The following is a 6,284-nucleotide window of genomic DNA, read 5'->3' as shown; positions in this document are numbered from 1 at the left end:
CAGAAGACTTACACTAAAATAAGGAATATACATATGTTCCTGTGGTTATAATGTCTAGTATGCAAACATCACAGCCTTACAATATTAAAGCAGAAGAAAATAAAATGATTAAACTTAAATATTAAACAGTATTATAAATCAATAATGATAAGCTACTGAAATATGCTGATATATAACAGTAATTAAAGATAAGCTTATGAGCTTGTGAATAGGATATTGAAGAAAAAAATCATCCTGGAATCTCTCACAGTCACAACAGATTAACATAAGACTGGAGTTTGTCCTTTTCAACAGATGTAGCTGTTCAATACACAGAAACAGTATTATGACCATTTATTTTTCTTTGTGTTTATAGCCTTTATGAAGTACTATGATCTTTTAAATATAATGATTTCTAAGCAAATTTGAATAAAAACAGACAGACAACAAATTTGATGATGGAATATTTGTATTTGATATGCAAGATTTCGAATAAATCAGACAGACATTTCATCTCTCATTCTGCAGCATTTGAAAATCAGCACGACTGTCACTAGCAGATATGGACAAACTGCCAGTACAGAACTGAGTGTGTGGAGGACAGAGATCTGCGATTCTGAATGAGACGCTGAAAAACAGACACACAAGCACTTTATCATGTACTGTATCTGAACGAGAGCATAAGAAGAAATAAATCAGCTCACAGTTTCTATCGACTCTCACTTCTGACTGAGATCCAGCTCTTGGGTGATTCTCCTCTCTCTGAGTGTTTGCAGTAGTAAAAACCCTCATGTGACTTTGAGACATTAGAGATGATCATCTCTGTAGTTTGATTCTGGATGAGGGATCCATCTTTATAGAAATCAGCTCTGAGAACTAAGGTTGTATTTTGATATAAACAGTGTAGAGTCAGAGTATCTCCTTCAGTCACAAGATGAACAGGACTCTCCAGAATCACACCAACTACAGAAACAGAGGAAACATGAACTGAGTGTAAATAGTAAGATTTCAGTATAGGAACAATATGGTAACACACACACACACATTTGTTTTACTATACTTGTGAGGATTTTCATAGACTTCTATTGTTTTTATACTGACCTAACAATATTTTCTATCCCCTCACCCTAAACCTACCCCTTACAGAAACCCTTTTGCATTTTTACATTTTAATATAAACATCATTTAGTATTTTTAATAATTTATTAGAAATAAATGGCGAATGGTCCTCACAAAGTCAGAAATTTTAGGTTTTACTATCCTTGTGGGGACATTTGGTCCTCACAACTAGAACTAAAAAAAAACGCATGCACACACACACACACACACACACACACACACACACACACACACACACACACACACACACACACACACACAAAGTGTTTTTTGCCCACTGATGCTTCCTGCACTTTTTTAATCAACCTGCTTTATGCATTGATTGAAAAATGCCAGTGAAATGAATAAATGCAGAAACACAGACTCACAGTGTACAGTGATATTAACAGGATGATAGTTCTCTCCAGATTCAGACTGACACCAGTACACTCCAGTGTCTGATGTGATGGTGGAGCTGATTGTACATGTAGATCCTGTTTGTGATGCCCAGCGTGATGAACAATCTTCCCACTGTTCACTCTCTGTGTATCTTCTCACTCTCCATCTATCAGAGTTACTCTGGTCCTCACAGCTCAGAGAGAGAGAGACAGATGTGAAGTGTTGAGTTCTGCTGGGACTGATGATCAGAGAGACTAGAGGAGAAACACCTGAGAAGACAATTACAGCTACAATTTGAAAATGTTTGAGAATTTAGAAAATTCTCTTTATTAAAGATTAACCAAACATTTAAGTTCAGTTTGAACTCACCAGTGACCCATACTGGCTGTCTGTTGCTGATGGTTGTGTTATAGGCTGGTTCTCCTCTCTCTGCTCTGCACACATAAACTCCTGTGTGTTTTACAGCAGCAGAACTGCTGTCTGAGAGCAGCTAATAATAATTGTTGTAGTCTGTAAAAAAAAAAAAAAGTGAAAATGTGCAGATGTTCACAAAAGAAATTAATTCTATATGCACCTTATTAAATAGCTTTCACTGTAAAATGATGTATTCAGATTGATTCAATACTTTTAATCTCAATAATATTTTTAATAAAACCACTTTATTTAGTTATCACATGAAGCACATTATATCTTACTTGATGAAGCAGTTAGAGTGTACCAGCTGAATGTCCAGCCTGTAGAGGAGCTGTTAACCTCACAGATCAGAGACACTAGATCTCCTTCAGTCAACCACTTCTGTGGAGAAACACTTAAAACTGTCTGGGGTCTGTCTAAAATAGAGAAATCACTAATTAATAATGCAATAAACCGTTGTATGGTGCAAAGAATACAATGTCCAGGATTGATTATGTTCTCTGAACATTTTACTGTGTCTTTCAGCAAACTCCTTTTAACAACTCTTCAGCAGTAGTGACAGACACACACACACACACACACTTCCCACAACGTCCCCCACTATAAACGTCATCACGTTACATCATACCTGCAGACATAACTAATCATCATTCTATTACAAATAACATGTTAAACTTGTGTGTGTATGTGAAGAGATGATCAAACTCACCTGATACTTTCAGTGTAACTGCATCACTGATGTTTGATCTCCGTGATCCTCCTCTCTCTGCTCCATAACAGGAGTATTTACCTGCATCAGACTCAGTAACAGGACTGAATGTGTGTTCCTGTAGTTCACTGAAAACACTGTTTGAACTGTATTTATACCAGCTGTACTGCCAGCTAGTGACTCCTTCACCATCAATGTCACATCAATGTAACCACTCCTCTAGCCCCCGCTGACCCGCTTTGGCACATGGTTTTCGTCGGGCCAAAAAACCCGGGCCGTTGGCCCCGAGGAAGCACCAACGAGGCACGATTAAGCACTGGAAGTGACAGCAGAAACGCAACTGGCCCTGGCACGCACTAGCACGCCCACTTTTGGCCCGACAGTGGAAACGCGGCTATTGTGTTCTCAGAGCAGTTTATTATATGAGAAAAAATACTTGCCGTATATTGTCACTGTTACTGGTTCACTGTAATGTGTCTAATGTCCTCCTCTTCGTGCTCTGCACCTGTACTCTCCTCCATCAGAGACTTTCACTGAATCAATTGTTTAGTTGCAGCTTCAGTAGATTCAGTGTTTGAGTTTTTACTCCAGAGAAACTCCCATCCATCCCATGACTGATCCACTTCACATCTCAGAGTAACTGAGTCTCCAGTGAACAATGAACTCTGTGGCAGCACAGTCAGAGTTGGTGTGGGAATATCTGTCAGTATAAAATAATTAGTAGCATGAGCTGTGAAGGTGTTTCAGCAGAAGATCTCATCCTCTCACTGGTAAATCATTGGGGCAGTACCTTTTCAAAATGTACACATCTTGGTACCATATTTGTACCCTAAAAGTACACCTAAAGTGTACATATTACTACCTAAATGTGTACCTTTTGAAAAGATACTGCTCCAGTGACAGCTTTTGTACAGTGACAGTGATGCCAATATTCACTCAGCACAATGCAAAGAGTTAAATGACAACCAAGATGTTACTTTAAGACCATCCTAGGTGAGGTTCAATCCCATAAAGTTTGAGTTAATAGCACAGATACTGACCCATTTTGCCACACCATTAACATCTATACCAGCAGTCAAAGAGACACAACATTAAAAAAAGTGTTGTGCAGATACAGCAGCAATAACATTCTAAATGGCAAAGAGGTCAACAATAAAATATGTAAATAAATAATTTAGCATCATTTCTGACCTGAAGGTGGCGCGGTCACTAAGCAAATAATTAATGAGGCCTACAAAGTTTAATTTTCCAGAAATCCAGACAATTTTTGAGACTTGGTTTGACAATAAGTGATGTGACATACAGCCAAGTATGGTGACTCATACTCAGAATTCGTGCTCTGCATTTAACCCATCCAAAGTGCACACACACATCATTTAACACCCGCCCGTATCATTCCTCAGCCATTTATGCTGCGGTGGCCGGGGAGCAGTTGGGGGTTCAGTGCCTTGCTCAAGGACACCTCAGTCGTGGTATTGCCGGCCCGAGACTCTCTAACCATTAGGCCACAACTACCCCACAATAATAAGAACCAATTTTGTTAGAATATAAAATGAGAAGAAAAAAATTTACAATATTTTTTACAATATTCAATGACTGAGACGTAAGTAATTTAAATCATCTTCAGACCAATGCGTTCAGAGTTGTAAGCAAAAGTAAAAAGGGGCTTGGTGTTTGACCCCTAAAATTCTTAGCACTCATATGATTAATTTTAAAATTTGTTGTCAAAATGTCATTAGATCATTGAAAACCACAACCACAATTTTGGAGTACCTCTGAACCTCATGCATTTAAATTTCAAAATACTTTTTTGAATCAAATTCAGTCACCTTCAGTGTTTCCAGAGTGGATGTTTAAAATCAGCACTAAAACACAAAGAGAAAAAGTCATTACAGTGTGGTCACTGAGCTGATCAACTGTGTATTATACATCAGACATATTATGAAGGTATATCTTCCTCCCTTGCTTGTCAAACACCATTTCAGGCTTAACTGTTTCATATTCTAGTTCGTTTTGTTGAGGACTCCATATGTATGTGTCCAGATAAACATTATCACATCTGATTTATATTTTATGTATTTTGACAAAGCAGAGAGAACTGGTCAACAAATTTAAAGTTAACAGTCTAAAAAAAAAGGAGAGGACTAACAATTCATTCTTACTACATGTAAAGTACTATTGAACATCTAATTAAAGCAACAAGGACTAGACATATCATGGACTAGGGCTGGATTTGAAACTCTGAAAGCAGCAGGAAAGGGGAAAAATGAGGAACACTGAATCACATGATCATATAAGAGCATTTATCATCCACTAAAATACATACAGTGAAAATAATACTCACAGAGCACAAGAGGAAGTTGGCTGAGCTCCATACTGACCGAATGATGACAGACAGTTAAAGACACAGACTGTTAAAGCCTAAAGACTTCCTGAAACCTGCAGTCAGCTATTTAGGAACATCATGACAGATTAAAGACATGCAAATGTACCTCATGTGTTATAGAAGATCTTTTAATAATCTTATTACATGTTTTCAGAAACTATCACACTGACTAACATGAAAGTGAAAGTGACAGCCAAGTATGGTGACCCATACTCGGAATTCATGCTCTGCTTTTAACTCATCCAAAGTGCACACACACAGCAGTGAACACACACACACCGTGAACACACACACCCGGAGCAGTGGGCAGCCATTTATGCTGCGGCGCCCGGGGAGCAGTTGGGGGTTCAGTGCCTTGCTCAAGGGCACCTCAGTCGTGGTATTGAAGGTGGAGAGAGCGCTGTACATTCACTCCCCCCACCTACAATTCCTGCCGGCCCGAGACTTGAAATTGCAACCCTTTGATTGCAAGTCCAACACTTTAACCGTTAGGCCACGACTTCCCCCTGCAAGTTATAGAAAAAATTAATCAATATTTTGATGGCTCTTTAACATACGTTGGTACGTTCTACATTCGTTACTTAATGGAAGAAGCAGAAACTAGTGAACAACTGCTGCTCTTCTCACACCGGTTAATGCCACTGAACTGAAATAGAACAAACCAAACCACAACTATGAGCTCATCTCTGTCTATTTCTATTCTATCAGGTTTCTGTGCTTAAAAATATCTGTTCATGCGAACACAGTTTAATATTCATACATACACCAGGACAAAGGATGGGAATCATGAAATTTAACAATTCTGTTTTGGGTTCCTCTGAATAAATTTGTCTCCTTATTTTAAATAATAATTCTTTTAGTTATTTGGAGGAAGAAACTTTTTGGGAAAAAAGAAATGCAATGCTTATTTTACTCTGTTCAGAAATCTGTTAGATTCTCGCAAAAGGTCATATATCTTTTATTGTCATTTTCACATAACACACACTTAAAGTAGACCATTACAATGTACATTCACTGCAACAATATTATAGTGATGATAAAAAAGAGAAAATGCCTCTTGTTTAGTTTAATTAATTGAAATGAGCTAAAATAACATGATTTTTGAACATTTTATATAACTTGTGTAAACTGTGTAAACTAAGTTTACTTAATTTGTGTTAAACCTACATGAATCATTTTTGTTGATGTATATTCAAGTATATTTGTATAGCACTTTTTACAATACAAATCATTGCAAAGCAAAACTAACTGGGCTGTCGATCTATAGTTCCCATCATGCTTTGCAAAATCTGCATTAGG

The 6,284-nt window shown here is 37.6% G+C and overlaps 1 pseudogene; it reads right to left on the bottom strand.

Moving 5' to 3' along the window:
* Positions 1 to 673: 673 nt before the first annotated feature.
* On the bottom strand, positions 674 to 3,643 carry LOC122134313 (annotated as a pseudogene).
* Between the last annotated feature and the right edge of the window lie 2,641 nt (positions 3,644 to 6,284).

This window comes from Cyprinus carpio, chromosome A3 (genome assembly GCF_018340385.1).
Source record: "Cyprinus carpio isolate SPL01 chromosome A3, ASM1834038v1, whole genome shotgun sequence".
Taxonomy (NCBI): Eukaryota; Metazoa; Chordata; class Actinopteri; order Cypriniformes; family Cyprinidae; genus Cyprinus; species Cyprinus carpio.
Note: the sequence above shows the minus strand (reverse complement) of the source record. Positions and strands in the feature narration are given on the sequence as shown.